The sequence below is a fragment of the Nicotiana tabacum genome, chromosome 2 (assembly GCF_000715075.1).
Source record: "Nicotiana tabacum cultivar K326 chromosome 2, ASM71507v2, whole genome shotgun sequence".
Taxonomy (NCBI): domain Eukaryota; kingdom Viridiplantae; phylum Streptophyta; class Magnoliopsida; order Solanales; family Solanaceae; genus Nicotiana; species Nicotiana tabacum.
This window is the reverse complement of record NC_134081.1, coordinates 122,802,774-122,814,172: the sequence shown is the minus strand read 5'-3', so window position 1 is coordinate 122,814,172 and position 11,399 is coordinate 122,802,774.

Below are 11,399 nucleotides of genomic sequence, written 5' to 3'. Positions count from 1 at the left end.
ATAGATAGCAGACTCCCCCACTTGGCTCAAAGCCATATAACAAAACATCTGATAACTCACCATACCCAAGATAACATCTAAATTGACCATACTAAGCAATAAGAGATCTACTCTAGTCTCCAGACTCCCAATAGTCACCACACATGACCGATATACACGGTCCATAATGACAATATTGCCCACCGGCGTAGACACATGAACATGTGAAACTAGAGACTCACGAGGCATATCCAGACAATGAGAAAAATGCGAGGACACATATGAATAAGTGGGACCAGGGTCAAATAATACAGAGGTATCCCTATGGCAAACTAAGACAATACCTGCAATCACAACATCCGAAGCAATGGTATGGTAGGGAGTGCGTAGAAACGGGCTTGACCTCCACCTGATCGGCCTCCCCCTCTATGGCTACCCCTAGCTGACTGAGCTCCACTATCGATATGGCTAGGCGGGTGGTAAAGTAACTGGTGCCGAAGTCGAAGACTAACTCCTCTACTGAGATGAACCTCCCAAAAGGCGGGGACAATGCCTTTTGATATGATCCAAATCTCCGCACTCAAAGCAACCTCTCTCTGCAAATGGCGGTGGGGACTGAAGGGAACCCCGAGCACCAGAATAACTGCTAGAAGGTCTTGACACAGATGAACCCTGAGCAGATGATGCATGAGACGAACTCTGAGCTGGTAGTGAACTGAATGAAGACTGGCCCTACTGATAGCTGTGTGCACCATGGCCAGATGATGCACCACGGTGAACCGGGTGAGTCGTCTGAGCATGTCTGAAAGGACGACCCCTACCGTGGTGGAACTGACCCCCAAAAGGAACACCGCTGAATCCACCTTGTCCACGAGGCCTCTTGGCCTCCCTCTCAACCCGCTCCTGGCTGCAAACCATCTCAATCTGACGAGTAATATCGACAACCTCATCAAATGTAGCACCAGATACTCTCTCTCTAGTCATAAGCAATCGCAGCTGAAACGGGAGGCCATCTATGAACCTCCTGATCCTTTCCCTGTCTGTGGGAACCAACCAGATAGCATGACGGGCCAACTCTGAAAATCTCATCTCATACTGCGTCACAGACATATAACCTGACGAAGTTGCTCGAACTACCTGTGCAACTCCTCTCTGCGGGACTGAGGCATGAACTTCTCCAGAAAGAGAACGGAGAACTGCTGCCAGGTAAAGGGTGCTGAGCCGACCGGCCTATGCCTCTCGTAATCCTCCCACCAATTGAAGGCAGCCCCAAAGAACTGAAAAATAGTGAACGAGACCCCACCGGTCTCTAGAATACCGGTTGTACGGAGTATCCTCTGACACCTATCCAAGAAGACATGCGCATCCTCTCCCTCTGCACCACTGAAAGATGGAGGCCGGAGCCTCCCAAACCTCTCCAATCTACGCTGCTCATCCTCGGGCATAGCAGGAATCACATAGTCCTGAGCAGCTGCAACCGGCTGGGCTGGTAGTGCCCCCGATATATGGAGTCCCTGTACCACCTGCTATGGTGTGCGGGCGGCGGGAGTCTGGTCCACATGGTCAGAATCTGAGCTAAGGCCTCCTGAAGGCCTGGAATCACAATGGGCACAGGTGGTGCCTGAGCTGGTCCCACCGGCTCATCCACAACTGGAGCCTGCTCCAGAATTGGGGCAACTGGTGGATCTGCAGGTGCTGCCTTAGCTACGGTACGAGCTGAACCTCTGCCCCTACCACGACCTCTACCGCGACCTCGGCCTCTCGCGGCCCTGACTGGTGGTACTGGTGGCTGTCTAACCCGCCCCGTAGTATGCGTCCTCACCATCTGTGAGAGAATTAGAACAACAAAAATTTAGTTACCAGAATCAAAAGATTCGCACGACTAGAATTGAAGAATGTGAAGTTTCCTAATGGTTTGGCAGCCTCTCGAAGATAAGTACAGACGTCTCCGTACTGATCTACAAGACTCTACTAAACTTGCTCATGACTCATGAGACCTATGTAACCAAGGCTCTGATACCAAGTTGTCACGACCCAAAATCTAACCGTCGTGATGGCGCCTATCGTGGAACTAGGCAAGCCACAACTCAATATTTCAACACAGAAAAATAAATCTTTGAACATAAAGACGGAAGCAATTTAATAATTTAGGAAAGCCTTTTTGAAAATTAAAATATCCAAAATACGACACAACCCATCCCAAAACCGGGGTGTCACAGAGTACATGAGCGTCTAAATTAGAATACAGTCCACTATAGTGTCTAGAGAAATAAACTGAAAATAAAACTAGTGATAAAGAAGGAGAGTCAAGGCCTACGAACGCCGTGCACCTACCTTGGTAGTCTCCGAACTCTGAAGCCACAATCAGCAACTGCCGCCGTGACAAAAAATGCCTAGATCTACACACGAGGTGCATGGAGTAACGTGAGTACATCCAACTCAGTAAGTAACAAGTACAAACTTTGGACTGAAAGGTAGTGACGAACTCAATTGGTACAGATAAAATAGAAATAACTGAACAGAAACGTAGGCATACTTTCAAATTAATAGGCAACTCAAAACAGTAAAGTGAAGCAGATCCGAATAGTGTAAAGAATATAACTCTGCTATCTCTACATGCCAATGCACATGCTGTATATGATGCGCCATGCTATCAGCCTCATGTGCTCACACTCTCAAATGCTCAACCACTCGCACTGTATATGGCCCATACGACCCAGGGAAGATCCATCCCGGAACATATACATCACTGACTATGAGTCACCTAGTACCGAGGAAGGCCAATCCAGCCCTGTGGAGAAGATCCATCTTCAGGTATCAAGTACTTCAGACAATATCCATGTCCAGGGAAGATCCAACCCTCAATAATATCAACCGCGCTTATTGGGGGTGTGTACAGACTCCGGAGGGGCTCCTATAGCCCAAGCGCTATCATAAAATCAGTATAACCGCTGCGGCGTGCAACCCGATCCCACAACTGTCACTCATAATTAGGATTTCAGCCTCACTCAGTCATCAATCTATCCAGTCTCACTCACGGGCTCACAATATCATGAAAACTATCCCGAAATAATGATATGATGTATCAATAAATAACAAATAAGACGGAGATATGATATGAAATGCATAAACATGACTGAGTACATAATATCAATGAAATTAGTGAGATGACAATAAGAAACGACCACTAGGGGTCCCAACAGTACCAACATAAAGCCTAAACATGATATCTAAGCATGATTGACAGCTCAATTACTTTATCACAAGATGAAAACACGAATATCAACAAAATAGAGTCACTATACAGTGCCATGGAATCAACCAAGCCACAATTCTCATGGTGCACGCTCGCACGCCCGTCACTTGACATGTGCGTCACCTCAATACCAATCGTATAGCATATAGTTCGGGGTTTCGAACCCTCAGAACTAAGTTTGAAAGCGCTACTTACCTCAAATCGAGCAAATCCTACTCCGAAATGCCTTTGCCCCTCGAATTAGTCTCCAAACGCCCCGAATCTAGCTACAAGCAGTACAATATAATTAATATAGGCTAAAGGAATCAATTCCACAAGACAAATACAAAATTATAAGCCAAAAATCCGAAATAGGCTCGATCCGGCCCCCGGGCCCACGCCTCCAAATCTGACAAAAGTCATAAAAGTCGAAAGCCCATTCACTCACGAGTCTAATCATACTAAATTTATCAAAATCTAACACCATTTGGTCATCCAAATCCCCAAAATCCACTCTCCAATTCTCAAGCCCTAACCCCACAAATTTCACTTCAAAATCTCACTAATTAGGTGAGGAAACCTATGGGGAAATACGTTTTATGATCCAAAACGAGTACAAGAAGCTTACCTCAATAATCACCTCGAAAATCTTCTCCAAAATCGCCTAAGTCCGAGTCCAAAATGTTGTAATAATACTAAATTCGCGAACCCTTGCTTTTAAACCTTCTGCCTAGACTTTTCGCATCTGCGGACCTATTGTCGCACCTGCGATGCCGCATCTGCGACGCCGCATCTGTGGTGAAAATGCCGCTCCTGCGGAAGTCACTTGCACCTCCAGGACCCGCACCTGTACTCCATGTTCCGCACCTGCGAATGCGCATCTGCGGCCCTGGCCTCGCTTCTGCGGAGTCACTCTATCTTAGCTGCCTCTGCACCTGCGTCCACTTGTCCGTATCTGCTCTGCCGTATGTGCGGGAAATTCTTCGCACCTGCGACCTTGTCCTTCATGGCCTTGCCCGCATCTGCGATTCATGCCACGCTTCTGCGTGCTCGCACCTGCGGTGCCCACTCCGCAGGTGCGGTTACACCAGTAGCTGCTTCATCAATTCAAAAATCAAGTTCGTTAACCACCCGAAATCTACCCGAGGCCCCCAGGACCTCAACCAAACATGTCAACAAGTCATATAACCCAATACGAACTTAGTCGAACCTTCGAATCACTCAAAACAACACCAAAACACCGATTACATCCGGATTCAAACCTATAGAATTTCTAAACTTCCGAATTCTACAAACGATGCCGAATCATACCAAACCATGCCCGATTGACCTCAAATTTTGCAAACAGGTCATATTCAATATTACAGATGTATTCTAACTTCCGAAATCTGAATCCGACCCCGATATCAAAAGTCAACCCCCCGGTCAAACTTCCGAAAATTCGACTTTCGCCATTTCAAGCCTAAATCAGTTACAGACCTCAGATTCACACTCCGGACATACTCATGAGTCCAAAATCATCCCACAGAGCTAACAGAATTAATGGAACTCCATTCCGGAGTCATCTTCACACCATTCTGACTACGATCAAAATCCTAAGAATTAAGCTTCCGTATTAGGGACTAAGTGTCCCAAAACCAGAACAAGACCTCCTCGGGCTAATACGCTTAAAACGACCGGTCGAGTCATTACACAAGTAGCTGATATTCCTATAGTGCAACAATTTTGTGATATGAGGAATAATCTTACATTAGTAATCTAACTTATATTATTAGGTTCCTTTATTTCTCCATGCTTGAGAATGTTTCTTAGCTAGAGGAATTACTAAATGGTTACATGTTTCAGTGATTTTTGTGATATTAAAAACTTAAAATTAGTTCTGCTATTCTTCTTTTTATTTTTTTTCTTCTTATGTTCAAAAGAGTAAGTAACTTTTTAAGTGTTCCAAGCAGAAGTGTGTCGTAGGATAATGAGTGAACTGTAGGTACTTTTTCTGTGTAAGACTATTACATTTTGTAGTACTGAGTTGTGGTTATTCATTAACGTATTCAGGAAGCTTACTTGATGAGTTTTAGTGTGAGTTGGACTTTCCCTTGATATTTTGGTTGTTGGTTCTGTAATCACATGAAGAAGAGGCGCACATTGGCAAAATATGCGCAAAGCAGAGAAATGCACTCGACAAGGTTACTTAGCAATATCTGGTATTCTTCTATTCAACCATATAATTGTTTTATCTTTTAAGCTTCTTGCTAGTAGAATTGTGAAATATATGCTACCGTTGACCTGAAACTGAGATTTTACTCACAAGTTCTTTTCTCTAAAATCAGTGCTCCATCATAACACCAGTTCAACTTCATTAGAATGTTTTATGTTTTCATACCACCTAAAAATTAGAAATTGATGTATGTTTCATACCACTTGGAAGTTTATGCATTTATGTATAGCATTTTTCTATTTTTCCATTTCTTCACAGTGGTTTTGCATTTTTTTTCACTTAAAACTATAATCGTTTAATCTCATTCCTTAGCTCATCTCTGAGGACATTCATAGGGCAAAGTGTAATGCATCTTACCTAGATATCTGTTAAATCAAATGAATTATTTTCATGTACATAGAACATATAATTTTCAAGTATCATGCAAGAGAGGCCACACATACATTCAGAATTATTTCTTTCTGACAGAGATAGGGTGTACGGATACCTTTCAAATGTCATCTTCTATGTTGATAATGTTGTGCATCTGTATCATGATTGCGTTAAACTTGGGATTCCCCGATGAGAAGTGTGCTAAGTCGGATAGTTTGCTATTACATATTTTATCAGAAGCTCACTATTAAGTTTTTAGTCCTAAATGACGAGGCCAACTTAAACAGGATTGTATAAAGTTACTCGCTCGGGGTGGTGTCATTCATAAGATCCATGAAAGCTGCCGGGGCATTTGTTAGCCCGAAAGACATTACCAAAAATTCAAAGTGCCCATACCGGGTTTTGAAAGTTGTTTTCATAATATCCTACTCCCTTACCTTCAATTGATGGTACCCGGACCGCAAATCAATTTTGGAGAAGAACTTAGCACCTTGTAATTGGTCAAACAAATCATCTATTCTAGACAATGGGTATTTGTTTTTGGTTGTGACTTTGTTGAGCTGCCGGTAATCAATACACATCCGCAGCGATCCATCTTTCTTTCTGACAAAGAGAACCGGTGTTCCCCAAGGTGACACACTCGGTCGGATGAAACCTTTCTCTAGCAAATCCCTTAGTTATTCCTTTAGCACTTTTAATTCTGTTGGCGCCATTCTATAAGGTGGAATGGATATAGGTTGCGTGGCTGGAATCACATCAATCCCAAAATCAATCTCCCTGTCTGGAGGAATTCTAGGGAGCTCATCCGGAAAGATATCGGGGAATTCATTCGCAATTGGTACAGCTTCAAGGGTAGGCACCTCAGCAGTGGTGTCCGTAACTCGGACCAAATGATAAATATACCACTTCCTGATCATCTTTGTGGCCTTAAGGTAAGAAATAAACCTACCTTTTGGCATAACATTATTCCCCTCCCACTCAATAGTTGGCTCGTTAGGAAACTCAAGCCTCATAATTCTGGTCCAGCAGTCGAGTTTGGCAAAACATGAATAGAGCCAGTCCATTCCCATTATTACATCAAAATCAATCATCCCCAGCTTAATGAGATCATCCATGGTATCCCGACCACGCACCGTGACAACACAATCTCTATAAACCCGCGCGGCCGTAATAGACTCGCCAATTAGAGTAGATACAGAGAATGGCTCATAAAGCTATTCTGGTTCTATTCCGAAGCTCATAGCAACATAAGGAGTAACATACTACAAAGAAGATCTGGGATCAATAAGGGCATACACATCATGAGATTGAACAGTCAATATACCTGTGACGACATCTGGGGAAGCCTCTGCACTCTGTAGACCACTCATAGTATAGAATCGGATGGGTCCTCCCGAACTCTGTGCACCACCCCTAGCTATACCACGCCATGTGGTTGATGGAGAGTCTCGAGATGGAGGGTGTGCTGAAGATGTGGCAGTTGTAGGACTGGATGACTGAGTTGTGCCCCTACCCGCACCCTAACGGGATGCACGACACTCCCTCTGAATATGACCTCTCATTCCGCATCCGTAACATACTGGCATGTCCAGGTTGCAGACTCCCAAATGTATCCTCCCACACTTAGGGCATGGGTCCCTCTGCTGCTGCTGGAATCTCCCTCTTGATCAGCCCTGATGGTAGGACCCCATGTTGCCCTGACCGGGCCTAAAGCGACTCCCCTGCTTCTGACCGTGCCCTGATAGCGGGGCACTAGCTGAAGACTGAGCATAAGATTGGGATGGCCCTGATGATTCTCCCCGAAAAGCTGATCTCCCACCTCTGAACGAATCCCCAAGGTTGCCTGCTGATCGGGCCCTACTACTACCTTCTCGTTCCATCCTGAGCTTTAATTTTTGAGCCTCTATAGCTTGGGCAAATGCCACCATCTTTATTTAGAGAAGCTATGGAAGCCTCATTAATAACCCAAGGGCTAAGGCCCTGTACAAATCGATGCACCCTAGCCTCCATCGTCGGCATCATATGAACATCATACTTTGACAGGCGCACGAACTCCATGTGATATTCCCACACACTCTTACTACCTTGTTTAAGGGTCTCAAACTCCACAGCACGGGCTGCCTTAGTCTTGGCAGGCAAGAAATGGTTTATAAAGGCATTCGCGAACTCACTCCATCTCATCGGAGGGCTCCCCTCCTCACGGGAATCCTCCCATATTTCAAACCAGGAATATGCCACCCCTTTCAAACGATAAGAGGCCAACTCTACTCCCTCCGTCTCAGTAACACGCATAACTCGGAGGGTCTTATACATCTCATCAATGAAATCCTGAGGGTCTACCCCGGGATCAGTACTTGTGAACACTGGAGTGTCTAACTGAAGGAACATGTTTACCCTGGAACAAGAAGAATCCCCTTGTGAGCTAAATAAGGTGGGTGCAACATTTGACCTCTGGGCCTGAGAAGCTATTAATTGAGTCAGCATCTGAATAGCTCCCCTAAGATCTCCATCAGAAATACCGGGACCTGGAGCTGGGGCTGGAGGTGGAACATGTATATCGGTGGGAGGGATTGTGGCACCCTCCGCGGGTGTAGGAATTGGGGTAGTCTATTCTAGAGTAGACGAATTAGGCAGTGTGATAGTAGGGGGATTATCCTCACCCGCATTATCAAGTAGGGGATCAACAGCCACTCCTAGGGTGGCATTGGCTTCTTGGCCAATCCTCGCTCTCTTCTTAGGTGCCATTTACTGAAAGTTAGAACAATGCACACGTAAGGGGAAAACAACCTCACGTTCCGCTCTATCGCACGATATAGAACAATAATGAAGGGTATTATTCCTAAATGTCCAAGTAGCCCCCAAATTATAGATATGGTCGACAACACACCGATAAGAAGGGCTCTACTAGACACGGCTCCGAGACATCCTAGGACACTTTAAAATCTTAGGCTTTGATACCAAGTTTGTCACGCCCCAACCTCGGGGAGTGCGACCGACGCTCAACCGAGTGAACCCGGTCGAGCAAGCCTATTACACCTTTCCTACCCGACTCATTCATAATCCAAAAAGGGATCGCATCACCATTTGTAAAACAGGGGAGAGATCAATTATATAAATATATAAACATTGCTAGTTCATTTTTCCTTATATATATTATTCCATAGTTGAGTTTCCAAAATACAACTCAATCCAACGACCACCCCAACATACATATATGACCCACATAAACATCTACGGAGCCTCTAAGAGTACAAAAGAGCAACATGTCAATGCCGGTAACAAGGCCCCGACTATACCTCAAAATATGAAAACTTATACAAAAGAAGGACTATATGACCCCTGGGAGAAATGGGGCTCACCAAGACTGTTGTAGGGACAGAAAGAGAGCACCACAATCTGCGATTGGCACTATATGCGATGGAACCACCTACATCCATTCAAAGATGTAGCACCCCCGGCAAAAGGGACGTTAGTACTATCGAATAGTACTAGTATGTAAGGCAAACACCAATCTTAGTAGAATGAACAGTGAAACAAAGAGAAGGCAGTCATAATAATCAATAAGTACTTCATAGAAATACAAAGAAATACCAAGTAAGGATCACATAGTTTCCAATTCAATCTTTCCATCTTTTTAGATTAATAATCTTTAGTGCCAAAGCCACAACTCACAATGCCACCGTGAGTGAGACATATCCATATCCACCATGTAAATTAATAATTCCAACACAAATGCCACCATGTGTACAGCATGGCGTCCGATCTCGGCCCGATTGACTAAGCCATCTCACTTGAGACATAACCTCTTTCAATTATTCACTCAATTCACATTTCTTTCCCATCTTTCTTTACATGGAACAAACAGCCTCATTTATTAAGTAGTTCTTGGAACTTGGGAATATTTTACAATTCAAGTTTTTCCCTTTTTATTCGTTCAAATAACATCATAATTCATGTCGATAAGTACCATCACGTAAGGCATTGCGCACATAAGGGAAGGAGCTTGGAAAATCATAATTATGTTCTCAAATAACATGATGACATGGTAATCATCTAAAACAATTAGGGAACATAAATCATTCAATCCAACACATTAAGGTAAACAATTCTAGTATGATCAAGTTGGAACTTACACCAATTATTCGGACACCAGGAGTTCGATTCTAAGAAGAAGAGAGTTAGTCATACATACCTCAATTGCGCTTTTTTAGACTCTACAATTATCCGGAACCCTTAGCAACCTTAATCTATTTTAGCAATATACAAATTGAACCCAGAATAAGGAAAACGTTCATGGTTCTAGCTCACTTTTTCCCCACACTCTTTATCACACATCCATGCAAGATAAACCACCCTCATACCCATGAAGTACCACCCTAGTACCCCATTATAGCTATATATGAAATTAAGAGCTGGGGTGATGAAGCCTTACCTTTTAGGATGAAGAATTTGGTGCTCTACTTGAATATTTCCAAAGATTTGAGTGATGGTTGAAGATAAATTTGATGAAAAATTAGGCCCTCCCTCTAGAACCCTCTTTCTCACTCTAGAAATATCAGAAATGAGCTTCAAAATAGACTAAATGGGTGTTTTAACGGAATAGGGGTCGGGTTTTAAATTAAGAAAAAGGGTTCCCCGACACAGGTCTACGGTCGCATATGCGACCGCATAATGGTTATGCGATCCGCAAAGTGACCGTAGAAATGGCCCTCAGGGGCCTAAACTTTCGGCCCAGATATGCGACCAGTATGCGGTCCGCATACTTATTCTGCGGTCGCATAATGCACCGCAGAACTCCCTCGGTAGAAACCCAAGAGGAATTACGCAACCAATATGCGGTCCGCATAGTGATTATGCGGTCGCATAATCGACCGCAAAACTAACCTCAAATTGGCCTAACTTTCTGCTTCACTCTGCGGCCATATGCGGTCTGCAGAGTGATGATGCAGCCGCATAATGGGCCGCAGAAACACATTCTTATGCAAAACAGTTTCCTCTAAGTCCGTAGGGTACTGTTCAATCCAAAAAGTACGGGGCCTAACTTAGCACCACGAAACCCCGAGTTTTTGGTTAAAATTTGTACGGGGCCTAACAGACGCAGACGGATTGTTGTTACCACACAACGACGCACTGGTAATTTCTTTAAATATGCTAGATTTTACGATTAAACATGTTCTAGTGGATCTAGGAAGTTTGGCTAATATCATACAATGGAGAGTATTGGAGCAAGCTAAACTCACCAGAAGCATTATTCCGGCCACAAAGCTTCTCGCCAGATTCAACCTCGCAAGTGTGACAACCCGGGGAGAAATTTTATTACTCACGAACGTTGAAAGAGTAATGAAAATAACTCTTTTTGAAGTGGTAGATGGTGATATGGGATACAACATCATTCTGGGAAGGCCATGATTGCACGAGATGAAAGTTGTATCATTAACGTATCATCAATTGCTGAAGTTTTCAATGCCCAAAGGAATTAAGCAGATAAGGGGTGATCAACCGGCGGCAAGGGAGATGAATGCAATTTCGATCTCCAGTAGCAAAGGAAAGGAACACGTGGCATAGAAATTACAGGGACCGACACCTACTCCCGAACTA